General features: G+C 40.1%; 1 long non-coding RNA gene across 1 annotated transcript in view; it reads right to left on the bottom strand.

The window, feature by feature from the left end:
- LOC117314438 (uncharacterized) overlaps window positions 1-17,959 on the bottom strand; it is a 420,056-nt gene that overhangs the window by 98,031 nt on the left and 304,066 nt on the right. The window contains exon 6 of the long non-coding RNA XR_004529176.2: window positions 3,141-3,358. This is a non-coding gene — a long non-coding RNA (uncharacterized lncRNA). The remainder of the gene's footprint in view (window positions 1-3,140; window positions 3,359-17,959) is intronic.

The raw sequence follows: 17,959 nt of genomic DNA, 5'->3' as shown, positions 1-17,959 counted from the left end.
TAAATGACAGACAGTAGTGTCACCCACACAGTGGCTTAACTGTCTCGGAGATGACCCAAAATTGAAATTATGGTCTCTCAAGGTCAGTTCATTTAATTCAGTAAATCCAGTTTTTAAAAAATCATATGTGTTAGTTTAGTAGTACATAGGAGAGACAGCTAGCTCTTAAATAGTTCCCTTCTTGCCTAGTTGGCTTTGATGTTGTAGCAACCTAGGTTCATGAACTTGGAAAGATGGAGCCATATTAGGGGTTGTGAGACGTGCTAACCTTTCCTCCATATTCTTCTTTTACAGAAAAGATACTTGATTGAGCTACGTTTTCAGTGAGTAAATATTTTCCATGGGCTCATTTGCAAATGCCAAAAATAAAGAGAGCTTTTCACTGAACAGCATGCGGTTTTGCCTGAACATAATAAGCTGTTTCCATCAGGGGAGATCTTCTCACCTTCATAGCCTTCAGGAGAGCTGTCACTCCTTCTCTTTTCCTGCTCCTGGTTTTAAATCATTTCTTTACTGTTATTGCTTTGGCTCAAAGCTCCCATAATAGCTTCTTTCTTAAGCACAGGGACATGGAAATCAGAGCAATGGTCACAGCAGAACAGCATGGCTGGTGTGAAGGACGGGAAAGGCCAGGCGGTGATGAGAAACAGGCCGACACACAGTGTTACGTTAGCGTGGAAGTCTCAGGCCACAGCCTCGTTCTTGAAACTCTATGCTTTGTTTTATTTTCAAGTCTATAAACTTGCAATATTTCTTTGGAAGGGAGTATTTTCATAGGAAAGCCAAAACAAGTATATTTAATCCAAGACTAGAAGAGATCACTAATAATTTAATACTTCTTGCAGAGTTCCAGATTGGTGGTGTCATTTAGATGTTTATTTCTGGATCCATTGTTATTACGTAGTTACCGTATCTTTACTTCTAATTAAAAACCTCACCAGGGGAGGATTTGAAAGCTATGAAGGTGCTGCCACCTTGAGGATTCTTCCTTTCCGTTTGGACATTTATCATACCAAGCAAGAGTTGCCTGGCAGTGGTATCTTTTATTCCATAAAGAAACTGAAGTAAACTACAGTACTCCCATTTGGGATATTGCAGAACATGGAGACACACATCTTGATGGCTAACGGCACTTTACACTCTTAAGCCATACATTTCAGAATCAGGTGACACAAACACTGATCTGAGGTGGTCTTTCACATTTTCCTCACTGGTGCCCGCTTGGACTCACATGAACTTTATCATGCAGTTCCCTCTTCTTTCCTCACCTTTACCTCCCATAAGCAATATAAAATCATTGGAGAAAGAAGATAGGACTCTATTTCATTGAAGTTGAAATTGACATGAAACTAATAAATAACTAAAAGTACAGATATAATCACAGAAACAGAATGACAAAACTTAACCTTTCCAACTCTTCCAAACGCTATCAATTCTTTCAGCATGAAAGCTGTAACTAGGACAACAGTGGTCTAAAAATCCCCTGCTCAGAAAACAGAGGAGTTAAGGATGCATGGGATCTCGCTCTTAGATTTATGAAAAGGGGCAGGATGGTTGCCAAATTCATTATCATCTACAAATGAAAAGACGATGAGATGTATTACTAAAGGTACTCTTTATTGACTAGTCCCCATTTGGTGAGATTTAGTTCTATGTACATTAGATTGATGTATTAAAAAATAAACTTATACAGTAGACTGTTCACTTGGAGGATTTTTTTTGTATTTCTTGGCTTTCAGAAGCCCTTCTCATTAACCCTTTAGTATGGTCCCCATGAATTCACTAAGCATGGTGTTTACCGAGATGCCTGCTTCCGGCATGCTGAGAAAAGGAAGACTTGAACTTCTATTGAACCTGAGGCCTCAGCACAACTATGGGGCAGAAATGGTTCCCTTTCCCCCATTAAAAAGCTTTCATTTGCAAGCCACAGATGAAATTTCATCTGCTTTGCATCAGTGTGGTATATAACTTGAGAGAACTTGGCACCACGACCCTAAACCCCATTATTGGTGTTTTCCCTTTTGAGGGAAAATAATACACTTACGGCTCGGTTTTTGTTTATTTTGTTTTTGTTTAAAAAATAAAACACAGTGGCGCCCTCACATTTTTCACCCCTCATTCACAAGCTTTATTCTGGGCTGCTCTGAACTGAGCATCTCCCGGAATGACAGCCATATGTGGTTTTTTGGTCTCCATGTGTATTGCCAAGCAACCTGGAACTCTGCTGGCACTTACAAACACCCTCTTGGATTGCTGAATCCACTTCCATCGGAAACATTGTTTTATATAGTAGAAAATAAAATGGCATATTTTTAGTTTTCCCTTAGAAAATGTAATCATAGGACAAATACACGTTTTCCTTCTGCATATTCTTATACTACAAAGGCACTACCCAGTGGGTACTTATAAGACCCATAAAATGTAGTTTAATTTGAGGAGCCCCAGACTATCTTGATTGGACATTGACAGCCACGTGGAGGAGTCTATGGAGCTCAACGCAGGGCACATCTAATTCAATAAGAAGCTTATTGAGGATGGGAGCTGGACCCTCCCATTTAGAGAGTGGGTATTTATTGATCAAGGACATAGAAGAATGAGAGGGAAAAAACGGAGAAGAGAAAGAGAGGTACTTGCTGGAGAGTGGTTAAGCACTACTAGTAATTACCAGTGGCATTGCTCAGAGACTTCTAGGCACTGGGGAGGAGCCAGGCAGTGGATGCCCATCTTCATCCCTTCCCCAGAGTGGTATTTCCAGGAATTAACCACTTCCATTTCTATATGTGTGCAACGCAAAAACAGTGATGAAATGAACGCAAAATCCACTGGAATAAGCTCCCATTTCATTCTGGCAGGGATTTCTTTACCTCCTCTTTTGGCTCTGTTTCTTCTTCCTGAACCAAGCCCTTGTAACTTAGCTACTCTTAGCTATTAGCAGTTGTAACTTAGCTTAGCTATCATTATCAGTATAAATGTCTGATTCAACATTCATTTTGCCAGTATGGAGAAATAGTTTGGCCATAAAGTAATTGGCTGAATTGAATAGATTTTATCATACAAGAGAGAGGCCAAATCTTGGCAAAAAGCATAGTATTGACATTTTTCTTTCAAATGAAATTTTAAAAGCAAAATGTTCAACTTACCTTGCAAAGCTAAAAATAAAAGAAGGGAAGGGCTTCCCTGGTGGCGCAGTGGTTGAGAGTCCGTCTGCCGATGCAGGGGACACGGGTTCGTGCCCCGGTCCGGGAGGATCCCCACATGCCGCGGACCGGCTGGGCCCGTGAGCCATGGCCACTGAGCCTGCGTGTCTGGAGCCTGTGCTCCACAAAGGGAGAGGCTACAACAGTGAGAGGCCCACGTACTGCAAAAAAAAAAAAAAAAAAGAAGGGAAAAATGCAGTTGTTGAGCTTCTTGACAGGTTAAGTCACAAGACATAACAGATACTGTGATTCACATTCCAAATCATGTCATCACGTCCCAAAAGTAGAAACACTTTAAAAAATATTTCAAGATTTAACTCAATGACAAAATTAATTAATTACATATTATCTGTCCTATCTCTCTTCTTCATCTGAAAACAGAAATAAAATATGACTTACAAGGTAAGTATGATACAGATATTTAGAGTAATAAGAATTTCAAGATAAGCCGCTAACTTCATCATATGAATTTCTATCACCAACCTTAGATAATAATAGCATAATGGTAACTGTAAACCAGGTACTGGGTTAGAAGCTTTGGAGCCTTCATCCCACTTAGTCCTCCCAGCCCTATAAGGAAGTTGCTCTTATTATTCCATTTTGCTCTGACACTTAACGAGATGGGACAACTTGCCCAGAGTGATACAGTAGGAAATGGCAGATCAGAATTCAAACACCTGGAGTCCAACACCAGAAAGCACCCTGTGGGCAACCACAGAGTGAAAAGCATCCTGTTAGCATCGGTTGTTTATTCTAATTCCATTTCAAGATTCTTATTTCTGGTGACGATTAACCTTGGTTCATATTGTCCTTTGAGCGGTGACTTCTGGTGTCTACAGCACCTAAATTCATTTCAGGGAAGTTCTAAAAGAATCTGCTCAGTTTTGTTTTTGTGTTTTTCTAAGTTATAGTGGATGAGGAAACAGTCATTTAAACTCACAATCTCTAAACAGTCAAAAGACTTTGATTTTAGATAAACCAAGTTGGCAGTCTAATTTTTAGGTATAAAAAAAGAAAGACGGAGAGAAAGACCTGGCAGTTGAATCATGCATTCATTCTGTTACTCCATTAAAAATCTTACCAAAAAAAAAAAAGCTTAAGGAAGAAATTATTAAACTTTTTAGTAGTTTTATAATATTGGCAACAGCGAATAGCTGGCTTTAGAACTAATCCTTGAGCTAGGAAAAGAGATCCCTAGAACATTGTTTTATTGGCAGTGGCAGTATGTCCCTTATTATTTTGTCATATGAAAAACAATGGGTGCAACATAGACCTGCTGTCCTCAACTTACCCTTACGGATCCTCATCGCCTCCATCTACCTACGAATCTCTAAAACGTGTTCTCATGAATTAGTGGCGTTGCAGTGTGTCTTGTACAGAGTTATCATTCATTGGAGATGTTAACTAACACAGCGGGTAAAGAGATAGGGTTGAAAGAGTTCCCCCCAATTTTTCACGGTTCGCATACCAGACAGGCATGTGCAAGGTCAATTTACAGCAGAGGGCAGAGGTGGCTATGAGAGCATTTCCCTTAATTTTATTTAAAAAAAATAAGCACAGTGGATTTAGGAAGTTGTTTTAATGATCTTATTAAGAGATTTTCTTGGTAAAGACAGGCATGCAATATCTTTTTATTTTTCTGTAATTAAAATAAATAAAGCCTCTTAGGAATTTTGTGATGGTATAATAAAAGCCTAATTTATGAGGTTTTTTGTTGTTGTTGCTGTTGTTGTTGCGGTACGCGGCCTCTCACTGTTGTGGCCTCTCCTGTTGCGGAGCACAGGCTCCTGACACGCAGGCTCAGCGGCCATGGCTCATGGGCCCAGCTGCTCCGTGGCATGTGGATCTTCCCGGACCGGGGCACGAACCCGTGTCCCCTGCATCGGCAGGCGGACTCTCAACCACTGCGCCACCAGGGAAGCCCGAATGCAGTCTAATTTTAAGTTATATTTGGTCAAGGGTGCTTTTTGTTGCTTTGGACTTTCATTTATGATCTAGGATGTGGCCACAGTTTGAATGTTTCCTTGCCTGTGAAGAGCCTGGCTGATGAAAGGGATAAATCACCTCTTATCCATGACACTGCATACAACACGACCTAAGCCACCTCACTGCTTATTCTGGGCACTTCATTATTCCCACTGCTGTCAGACTCCTTGGTAATCCTAGTTTAGAAACTTGAACAAACTTGAAGAGTCACAGAGCACTGAGACACTGCTGCCCTGGAAGTAGGTGGATAAGCTACCTTTTCTCTCCGACAAGTATAAGTAACTTGGCCTATTCATACACTTAACGTGGCCATTTTTAGACAAGCAAACCCACCTTCTCTTCTCTAGCTTTTAAGTGTGCGTTTTCTCATATATTTGCACCAGCTCGTTCATCAACGTATTCCCTTTCTGACGAAATGTCATCACTTTTGCTTCAGCTTCCTTACCCACGGCCTCTGTTCTCCATCAGAAATGATTCTTGGGATGTTCAAGGTGGGCATCTGACTCATACATAATAATAAAGAACTCTACAAACTGCAGATTATCTTTGAAACCCTCTTTCTAAGACAACTGTTTTTTAGGAAATAGCCAACAGTAACTTTCATTACTATGTTTTACTAAAATGAAGTCTTCCAGCCTACACAGTAAAAACAAAGAGAGATAACTCCTTCCCCGCAAAGACACAGATTAAATGGCATCCGGGAGAGGCAGTGGGCTAAGGTGGAAAGGGACCCTGAGTAGGACACAGACAGCCTACTGGACTCAGTGTCGTTGAGCAAGCGTTGAACTACTCTGGACCTCTGTGGAAGCAACTTAAGTGTCCATTGACAGATGAATGGATAAAGAAGATTTTATATAGATATAAATATATATGAATATTTTATAATATATGAATATTATTTAGCCATAAAAAAGAATAAAATCTTGCCATTTGCACCAACATGGATAGATCTGGAGGGTATTGTGCTAAGTGAAATAAGCCAGAGAAAGACAAATACTGTATGATATCACTTATATGTGGAATCTAAAAAACAAAACAAACATACAAACAAATAAAACAGAAACAGACTCATAGATACAGAGAACAAACTGGTGGTTGCCAGAAGGGAGAGGGCTGTGGGGAGACAGATGAAATAGGTGAAGGGGATTAAGAGGTACGAACTTCCAGCTATAAAATAAGTCACAGGGATGTAATGTACACATAGGGAATATAGTCAATAAATTTGTAACAACTTTGTATGGTGACAGATGGTAACTGGTCTTATTGTGATGACCAAATCATTATGTTGTACACCTGAAACTAATATAATATTGTATGTTAATTATAACTCAATAAAAAATAAAAAATGAGGATTTATGCTAGGTGATCACTAAAACTCTATCCAGCCTTACATGTTAAAATCATAACTTTATAAATACAACTGATGGCACAAGCTATTAGGTTTGACTGTGTCTCTTGTGCACGTGTACCTGGCCTTATTTCACATATCTATTGGATAACAGCTCTTTACTTCTGTTCTGATAATGAAATCACGCAGGTAAATCCAATTAGGGGCAGCCCTTCTCTCCAGGTCCCAGCAGAGTCACCAGCTGCTGATCATTAGAGACCCAGCCACATTCAGGTAGTTCTCCTTCAAAAACTAATTAGAGCACTTCCATCAGGATTTTTAACAGAAAGATGTCCGAGAATAACTCCGAAGTGATATGGACAAAATGATAACCAGCTTTATTAGACACTGAATAAAACACCAAACAAATTACAGTACCTATAAGTGAGTCAGCAGTTGGCGGCTGCATTTTTTTTTTCACATCTCCTTCCCTGTTAACGCGTTAACCCATCTCAACCCATATCTTCTGCCTTCTTGGGCATCTTCCTGGTGAGGCCCTTATGAGTTGTGCAGTTCTCTGGGTCTCTAGGACACCGTCCATCTGAGCTGCTGGGAATACTGAGAACATGACAGACGCCAGCTCCAAAGACATTTCTCAGCACACAACCTGCACCGCAACATGTTGTGGGAGCTATTTGTGGAAAATTCTTATAACTTCTTTGTTTCTCTGCCTCTTCCTTCTACCCTGCTTATACGGTGCTCTCTCCTGTATTCTCTCTTCCCCCAGCCTCTGAGTTTCTGAGACAGCTTTCTCCATGCTCTGCCCTGCCCTGCCCTGAACAGGGGCTGCTTCAGCCATCTTCCTATCCTTTTCTCCAATGTGCGTGGGCAATCATCTATGAAACGAGAGGCTAAACTGGGGGATGCATAAAACCTTGAGCAGCCCACCTGCATAGGCAATCACTGGGGTTGCCTACAAAGGTCCTTCCATCCTTGGTTCTTGGAACTTACTGAAGAGGAGAGGCTACTTACGACACAGATGATGTTTTGGTGGCAAGAACGAACTTTGGGGGCATGCCACCATGGAAAAAAAGATGCCTCCAGGAAGCTGAAGAAAGTTTGTCTGTAATTTATTTTTCTTCATTTTAAAGCATTCTCAGACCATATCAAAGCCCACTGATTCTTAACCCCATCTTTACCCATACTTATAGGTAATAATCATAAGCAATGCTTTTGAGCACTTGCTATGTGCCAGGCACTATCCTGGGTGCTTTTATTCATCCTCACAACCACCATTTGAGGAAAGTACCATTATTATCCCCATTTCACAGATGGGAAAATGTAGCTCAGAGAGGTTAAGTAATTTGCCCAAGGTCATATAGTAGCAAGTAGCAGAGATTGGCTTTGAAATTAGGCAACCTGGCTCCAGGGTCTTTGTGCTCTCCTGCCTCTAAATATAGGCTTTGGATGTGCAAAAATTTGATCGGGATCGTGTGTATGTGGGGGAAGGGGGGTGATGAAATGGTTTGGCTCCATTGAATAGCAAGTGATTGCCTGGATTCTCTTTCCCCCTTTTCAAAACAAATGCTTGACCAAAGCACAACCTATTTGAGAGACGGATGCTGTTTGTTTGTTTTATGGGTTCCTATAAATCTAAAGTTGGCATATTCTCCTCAGAATTTATCCATCCTGATTTGAGCTGGTAATGCGTGATTTTCATCTGCTTTGGGATGGGTTCAGCCACTTTAATAGAGCACCATGTGAATAACAAGACATATAAAAACATGGATGATTAGAGCCGGAAGGGACTTGATTTTTTTTAATAAGAAAGAAAACTGAGGCCCAGGTTGAGGAGGGGACCTGCCTGAGTTCATGACGTTTGTTAGCGATAGGACAGAATTAGAATCACCGATTTCTTAGAATTCTTCTTAGAAGTGGATGATGCCTCTTCTCTCACGGAAGTGGAAGTATCTCAAGTAAAGGCCATAGCCCTGCTTCTCTCAATGGGCTTATATTTTTAATAACACTGTATATATTTTCCTTTCTTTCTACCATCAATATTCAAGGGTAAAGAAAATGTCAAGAAGGAACTAGCAACCATAGTCCCTGACCTTTTCTGTCATCCCAACGCTGAGGACGCAGTTCCTCCCCACATCCCCACTTCCGGGCCAGTGGGACCAGGGCAGAACCTGGAGAAGGGGGGATGTAGAGAAGAAGGCAGCGCCAGATTCACCATCTGGACCCAGCCATACTCATGGTGCCCTTCTTTGGAAATTCTTTTAAAGTAGGGTATCTTTCTTTAAACGAATACTCCCTCTGTCCCCAAATCCTTAGTTCAAACTCCTAAGGCAAATAGGCAAATAACCCAATCATTCCAATCATTAGATGCCCCCTCCATGCTGTCTTCCCAAAGATAGGGAATAAAATTTCTGATGCCAAAGAATATTCCCTATCATGAAGTCCTTTCTAGGTTATTTCTGCCTTTGCAGAAATGCTTCCCTCCCTTTCTTTTTGTATTTAAATAAGGTAAGATCCCATGAGGTACAGCCATAAAAAGAAACAAAATTTAGTTATTTGTAGTGAGGTGGATGGACCTAGAGTCTGTCATACGGAGTGAAGTAAGTCAGAAAGAGAAAAACAAATACCATACGCTAACACATATATATGGAATCTAAAAAAAAAAAAAAAAATCGTTCTGACGAACCTAGGGGCAGGACAGGAATAAAGATGCAGACGTAGAGAATGGACTTGAGGACGTGGGGAGAGGAAAGGGTAAGCTGGGACAAAGTGAGAGAGTAGCACGGACATATATACACTACCAAATGTAAAATAGATAGCTAGTGGGAAGCAGCCACATAGTGCAGGGAGATCAGCTCGGTGCTTTGTGACCACTTAGAGAGGTGGGATAGGGAGGGTGGGAGGGAGACACAAGAGAGAGGAGATATGGGGATATATGTGTATGTACACTTTGCTACAGAGCAGAAACTAACACAACATTGTAAAGCAATTATACTCCAATAAAGATGTTAAAAAATAAATAAATAAAATAAAATTTTTTTAAAAATAAAATGTAAAAAAAAAAAATCCCATGAGGTAAAAATTAAAGAGTTTCCCTAATACATTTCTTTACATTAAGCGATGCCGCACTCTGAATAGACAATCTGGATTTATGCATATTGGGAATGATCTTATTCCAGCATAAGGGGATGAACTATATTATCAAGAGTATTCTAATACTGGACTTCCCTGGTTGGCACAGTGGTTAGGAATCCATCTGCCAATGCAGGGGACACAGGTTCGAGACCTGGTCCAGGAAGATCCCACATGCTGCGGAGCAACTAAGCCCGTGCACCACAACTACTGAGCCTGCGCTCTAGAGCCTGTGAGCCACAACTGCTGAGCCCACGCACCACAACTATTGAAGCCCACTCGCCTAGAGCCTGTGCTCCGCAACAAGAGAAGCCACCGTGATGACAAGCCCGCGCACCACAATGAAAAGTAGCGCCCGCTCGCAGCAACTAGGGAAAGTCTGTGCGCAGCAACGAAGACCCAATGCAGCCAAAAATAAATAAATAAATATTTTTTAAAAAGTATTCTAATACTACTCAGGTCTTTTTCTTCATTTCAGTTTGATGGCTTAATACATTTTGTTGAACTTTGCATAATTGATTAGCATTTTTAAGGGTCTCATGATGACTATGTAACAGAAAGGTGGCCTCGTTGCTCCCCCAGCCACCAAGGCTCCTGGACCAGGGATGGCCATGTCACATAGGCCTATCAATCTGCTGATTGGCCAGATTCTCTCCACCAAGAAACTGACCACAGACACGGGCACACTAAAAAAAATTGGAGGTTGAGGGTTGAGCTGAAAGGTCAGATAGAAGCAGAGCCAGACTTAGTGACACAGCAAGTGAAAGCCACAAGCAAGTTGAATGTTATGGGAAAACCCACACTGAGTAGTAAATGAAGAAGTTCAGAGAGAAAAACAGGTAAGAGGCTATGTGGCTTCAGAGCAATAGAGACAGCAGTTCCACTGTTCCCTGAGGACTGATTCTCAGCACCCATCTTGGAGGTTGTATTTTCTTCCTTTGATTCCTTCACCTATTCCTGCAGCCCTTAAATCCCTCACTTTTTGCCTAAGCCAGTTCAGGTAGGCTTGTGGGGTTTTTTTTTCTTTTTAACCAAACTCTAACTAGCAAGTCTACATTATCACCCATATAGAACAGTCTTATTTGTTTGTTTAATCATTCTTTCAGAAAATAGTGAAACATAAGGAGTCTCAGTTGGGAAGAAACAAAGTTAAATGCTTCCAGATTTTGAAAGGCCTTTTTTTTGTCATGTTTCTACAACAAATCTATGTCTGTGTGAAATCAGACGAATTCGCAATATGGTTAGTTTGAGCTCTGCTACCATCATGCTGGGCATTTGTTTAGCAGGAAATACATGCTATTTCAGACTTAAGACAACTATTCATCATTTGGCAAAGTTGAATCTCCATAGTCAGATAGAGTGCCCGGATTCAGTAAACAGAATCCCAGCACTTGATGTTTCCAAATGAGAATGTATGGTATGCTTTTAACATCAGGCTTCTTAAATGTAAAAAGCAAAGACACACACACACACACACACACACACACACACACACACACACACACACACACACACACACACACACACACACACACACACACACACACACACACACACAATTTAAAAGCAAGCAGCACCACGCAGCGGTGGGACGAGGAATAGCCACCATTTGAGGGAAGCACCAGTATTTGTTCCCTTGGAAAACAGAGGACTGGTTCTTTGTTATTTTTTCAGAGAAATTTAAACATGATCGACACAGTGTTATTTTCTGTGAGAAAGAAACCATTTTTATGATGTCTTTCACTTCTCGGCATCTTGACAAGAACAACTGTTGGCTAAATGTCAAACTTACTTACAGATGAAAATACTAACAATAAAAAAGCAGTTGTCATATTTTACCATGTGTGGTTGAGTTTATTATAACCAAATGCATTTGAAAACACAATGACTCAAAAAAACACTATATTCTGCACAGCAAGGAAACCACCAACATAATGAAAAGGCAACCTACTGAGGAGGAGAAAATATTTGCAAATCACGTATCTGATAAGGAGCTAACATCCAAAATATATAAGGATCTCATACAACTCAATAACAAAAAAAATCTGATTAAAAATGGGCAGAGGACCTGAATAGACATTTTTCCAAAGAAGACATACAGACGGCCAACAGGTACACGAAAAGATGCTCCACATCATTAATCATCATGGAAACTCAAATCACAACCACAATGAAGGGCTTCCCTGGTGGCGCAGTGATTGAGAGTCCGCCTGCCGATGCAGGGGACACGGGTTCGTGCCCCGGTCCGGGAAGATCCCACATGCCGCGGAGCGGCTGGGCCCGTGAGCCATGGCCGCTGAGCCTGCGCATCCGGAGCCTGTGCTCCGCAACGGAAGAGGCCACAACAGTGAGAGGCCCGCGTACCGCAAAAAAAAAAAAAAAAAAAAAAAAAAAAAAAAACCCACAATGAAATATCACCTCACACCTGTCAGAACGGCTATCATCAAAAAGACAAGGAATAACAAGTGTTGGTGAGAATGTGGAGAGAAGGGAACCCTCTTGCACTGTTGGTGCGAATGTAAATTGGTGCAGCCACGGTGAAAAACAGTATGGAGCTTTCTCAAAAAATTAAGAATAGAACTACCATATGATTCAGCAATTCTACTTCTGAGTATCTACCTGAAGAAAATGAAAACACTAATTTAAAAAGATATATGCACCCCTATGTTCACTGCAGCATTATTTACAATACCCAAGACATGAAAGCAACCAAAGTGCTCATCAGTGAATGAATGGCAAAGATGATGTGATATAGATATACAATGGGGTATTATTCATCCTTAAAAAAAGGATGAAATCTTGCCACGTGTAGCAACATGAGTGGAGCTTGAGGGCATTATGCTAAATAAGTCAGAGAGAAGAAGACAATACTGTATTTTCTCTCTTATACATGGACTCTAAAAATATTTTTTCAAAAAGCTGATAGATATGGAGAATAGATTGCTGGTTGCCAGAGGTGCGGGTTGAGGTGTGGAAGAAATAGGTAAACTGTTTGGGTTTCTTTTTTTTAGTTTAAGTAAACTGAAAAACACAAATTTTAAGGAAAAATACCATTACCTTATTGCCTGAGGACATTCCTTTTATTCTTGGGTACAGAGAACATTTTATTGCTAAACTTACTCTGCTGAAAATCAAATTTTATAACAGTAAATTTAGCACAAATGTAACCACAGGCATTAGAGTGATCACATTAAATACATGAAAGTAAAATACACCTCTGATATTATAAATTGAGTAACAGTTTGGCTCATAATTTATTCCATGTGTGAAGTATAAAACAGTGATCTGAAAACCATTTCCACCTATTTCAATCTAAAGATATTACTTCTTCAGTTCTTTGAAGTGTGAAGACCTTAATTTCTAGAATGTATTCTGTTTGTGTCACAATGGGATGTTCATCTTTCCTCAACAATGCTTGATCTCTTAATACCTTTACCGACACCCTCAGTGGACAGCCTTCCTAGGCATTTCTCCATAAATGAAGAGTTTTTAAGAGAACTTCAGCAGAATCACTGGTGTCTAAAGAGCCATTTTCTCATTATTTAACTTTTTAAGGCTTCTTGCTGTTGGAAAAAACATGATTAGCAGAAGTGCTGCAAAATAATCTGCAGTTTAGAAGAATGCGTGGTCAGGATCAGCACAGCTCAGATAGCATATTTGAATGGTTAACAGAGCATAAAAAATAAAGACAGCCCTTAGCACCGTTGAGTGACGTACTGAGGGATGCCAGTCCTGGTGTTTTCAATACTTTTATGAGTCTGAATATCCCCAGAACACAGAGGATGAAAGGTCCTGTGTTAACCATATTTTTGTATTTTCTCTATTTCTTAATGCTCTGGGGCCTCACTTGCCATGGAGGGACTGGCCCTCCCCGGCTGGCCAATTCCTAGAGATTGTAAAGAACTTGCCTGCAAGTGTGACTTTCATATACAAACCAACATCCAGAACCCTTGCTCCCCAACTACCTCCTTTTCCAGACTCTCACATATCAAGCTACTACCCTCCCTGCCCTAATCACCTCAGGACCAGGCATCAGACAACTCAGGACATCCCATACACCCCAGAGACCACTGAAATTATTCAAAGTAGCCAATCCTAAGCCTGCTTACCTTGCCTTGCCCATTCCCTTCTATAGACACCATAACAAAGGTTTTGGCCCACACTTTCTCCTTGCTTTCCCTCTGCCTCCTGAGTGACCCTGGTGCTTCCTCATGTGGCCCTGCATGGCATGCCTGGCCTCCTGCTTCTAAGGATCTGTAAGTAGAAAACTTGTTCCTTCATGCTAGTCATCTCCATATCTGCATGTCTCACCATAAAACAAATCAGAACAGTTCCTGGGAACATTTTAAAACAGGTTTCTAATAATGTAAGACTCTCTTGTCTCCATCATTTTCATTTCCTCGTACACTTTATTCCCAGAATTATGTGAAAGTATATTTTGTCCAGAACCACGTTTGGATCTGAGGCTCAAGAGATGTATAAAGGGAAGATGATTACTCTCCTTGTTACTTTGTGTGTGGACCTTATTTATGCCACTGAGAAAAACTTAACCCAAATAGTAATTGTAAATCCATGCTTTCTAGGACTTTACGACCCAAATTTAATCTTTTACTTTGAAATTTGATTATGGCTCTGGTCTGTATTAATTCCAACCTTTTTTTTTTCACTGTAGGGGATTTAACTGATTTTAAAGTGCTAAAAACAAACACAGAACTGATTAAATAACCAAAGCATTAATTTGGCAGTAATCAATAGTCACCGCATTTACATATTTGTCCCACGTGGCTTGGGCACTTGGCATATTATGACGTATTATATTTTCACTAAATAATTAACTTCCAGTCTGCCTGATAAATTGTTTCACTCTTCTCATAGCTTGTGCCCAATTGACTCTGCTGTTCAATTTCCTCTACTGGATTCAGAGTGCTCCGAGGCTCAGCCCATTTCATTTGTGCAACTAAACACTGTTCTCCTAGGGTTACATTTAATTAAAACAGCAGTCATTAAGAGAAATATTTCACTTCTCAGGTCTAAACCATCCTTTGTTAGTATAATTACTTTGCAAAAATCACACTGTGGCAAGACAGGAGAAAACCGAAGCAGATGCAATTGTGGAGTCACTCTCTGAAAGCTGAAGAACAAAATCGTCAGGAAGCAGCAGCCATTTTTTTTGCCTTGTTTCAGCTTAATAAATTCATAAATCAAATATATCAATAAAATATCCACAGTAGATGCCCAGGTCTGCTGCATTTTTATTTTGCTGAGTGAATATAAACAGCTTCTGAATCTTGTATCGAGTATGGTAGATGTGTATGAATGTGTAGTTATGTGTATACGTGTGTTGGTGAATGAATGTGTGTGTGTGTGCGTGTGTGTGTGTGTCCGGGGGCACTATCATTAGTTAAATACCTACTATACACAAGGCACTTGGCTTAACTACTACTGTACATTTTTTCTCCTACTTTGTTCATATAGTTCTAGTGACTATTCTGATTCTTACAATTATAGCCCTATGTAATTAATCAATTTTAAATGTTCTTAAATAACATAAAGATTAATAAGAACGGATATTTATACGTGGGTAGAGAACGTAACTGCTGAAATGCAATATGTTCTAGAAATTCTACTTACAAGGAGTTAACATTTCTGTGCCAGGCCCTGAGTTAAGAATTTTACATACGTTTCCTCATTTACGTCTTACTACAATCAGTGAGATGAGATTTCCTTTACTCTTTTTACTATTGAGGAAAATGAGGCTCCCTAGAGGTTAAATGACTTTTCAAGGTTGTGTAGCTCTTTCTACTTTCAGGTAGTTTCTGTCAAGGGAAATCCAGATGGTGAGGTAGGTACTATTTAAGGATACCTTCTCGGTTTGCTTGTGGCTCTCCCCTTAGTGCGTCAGTGGCACTCTCAGCCTCGGGTTGGGTGGGCAGACACAGCCTCCCAGGTCTCACAGAGAAGCCCCATGTCAGGCTCAACATGGTGCTTGAGCAGGAAAAAGCAATGGTCCAGGCCGAGGCTTTTCAAACTCTGTGGTGAAGGAGCAGTTACTTTTGTAATAAAAATAAAATATTATATGTAAAATAACAAAGTAAAATGATAAAAATGAATCGCTAGATATACGAAATGAAAAAATCCAAAGACATGAAAAGTAAAGCCCCAAGTTTTCATTATTAAGTTCAAATGGCTACAAGAAGTTTCTAAACTCTTACTCCCAATTTCTGTACCTATCCCATTGAGAACTAGTTACAAATAATTTTAATAATTTATGTATATTACCATGTCCATATACCACGCTTTTTAGAGCATTGGTCAAAACCATAAGCCTGAGGTTAGCCATCCAGAGTCCTACTCAGTTCCATTTGGGGTGGGGAAACTAGTCAGGGCTTCCTGGTCCCTAAAAGGCAGAAAAATGTTTGAGGAGACTGAAAGACTAAAAAACCCTTCTGCTTGAATCAAGGAGATGCAGTGAGCACGGAACAGACAAGTGAAGGAGGTGGCAGGATGGCAAGCATCAGCGGCAGATGGAGAAGAGGTAGAAGTCAATACTCAAGACCTGGTGAGATGGTTACACCTCCGTGAGGGCCTCTCAGGGCGGAGATCATCAACCAGACATGCATCCTTCAAATGCACCTCCATTTTCTTAAATAAACCTCCATAAACCCAGATTCTTCCGAAGAGAAAGGAAGAAGCAGGGGGTGAAGAATCCTGAATGGCTGACTAGGGAGCTCCCCAAAAGACTGAGTTTAAAACCGGAAGTGACTGAGTTTCCTTGATTTGGCAAAATTCAATTTTCTGCTGTTGAAGGGAAAGGAGGGGGGGACTTGTGTACTAAAATGAATGTAATTCCAGATATTTTTAAAGTATACTTTTGAAACTGGATTGTGTATTTTGTAAAAGATCATATCTTCTACATGGAATTATTTTAACAGAAGACAACGCCCTAATCTAGAAAAGTGGATTTTTAACGGAAAGAATTTCTGGTAACAATCGCAAGTAACTAGGAGAACTTAAATCTCCTAAATCACAATGCCACAGAGAATCGCCTTCCCATACATTCAGCTCTTTTGAGAAGTTCTGTTGTCCTCCACAGAAATCACTGGCAGATCTGTAATAATATATTTCTCCATATGGCTTTGCATATTAGAAATCACTTAATATTCTATTTGTTTATTTGGGAATTTAGAGTAATATACAGTTATATATCTGAGTGGTAAATAACCCATCTAGATAATGAGCTGAAACTGCTCTTTCAGTCAGATGTTTTGCTAGCATGCAGACAGACTGTAGCATCCATGGGTCACTCAGACCTCACGATCTCATCAGTGTTTGCAGCTATGCCCTCCAGGCCACTACCATTAATGGCAAGGGCTGTCCAAACTTTTTAGCCACAAATTTCTTTTTTCAAATAAAACCAAACACAGAGTCTCGATATATAAAATCCCAATTTATAAACAGATAAAAGAGGTAAGGAATCGGAAGCACATCTTACTAGTAACTTCCTCATCATGTCTCTCCCTGAGGCCATGCAAAACCCTGGGTCTCTGAAGAACAAATTTGGAAACCACTTCAGGGCTCCACCTACACAGATGGATATCTCCTTTCTTGAGAAAACTAAACTCTGATCTTTACCCAAATGTGTACTTCCCTCATATTTAAAGGGCCAAAAGACACTTCAGTGGGGAAAGTGTTGGTTGGTTGTTAGAATGAGAACAGTTGATGAAGAGAATGTCTTGTGTCTGAGGACATGGACTGTATGATATTTTAGATGGGGACTTAACAGAAAGTCTCTTTTATGTGGCCCTATCATTGGACTGGAATGAAAAGATGTGGTTGGTTTTATTCACTGCAGCTTGCCAAAAAGGCAATGACTTATAGCAAAAATCTGAAAAGTCCTGGGTTCCTATCTTACTTATTGACACTGACTCAGCTAAATGATATCGACTACATGTTTTCAGTCCCATATTTTCAATGGATATATCCAGATTTACTGTTTTGACTTCTTGTGATGACATCTGAAACAAATTTTGAAAAGTAATGACATGAACACTTTATGCTGTCTTCCACTTCCTATACTTTAATCTCCATATTGAGGGCACAGCTTCTTCCGTGCATCAACCTTCTAACTTTCTGTTTGGTTGTATAGGGTAATAACAACATATGGTAGCTATTGACACAATCAATAGCAAAAATAACCCCCAAATGCTCCACTTCCAACATGACCACTTTCTCAATCCATTAATTTAGGAAGGTATTTTCAAACCAACATGTTTATCGTTTATTTAAAATCATATAAATA

Source organism: Tursiops truncatus, chromosome 12, assembly GCF_011762595.2.
Source record: "Tursiops truncatus isolate mTurTru1 chromosome 12, mTurTru1.mat.Y, whole genome shotgun sequence".
NCBI lineage: Eukaryota > Metazoa > Chordata > Mammalia > Artiodactyla > Delphinidae > Tursiops > Tursiops truncatus.
The sequence above is the reverse complement of the archived record's forward strand: the minus strand, read 5'-3'. Positions and strand labels throughout refer to the sequence as shown.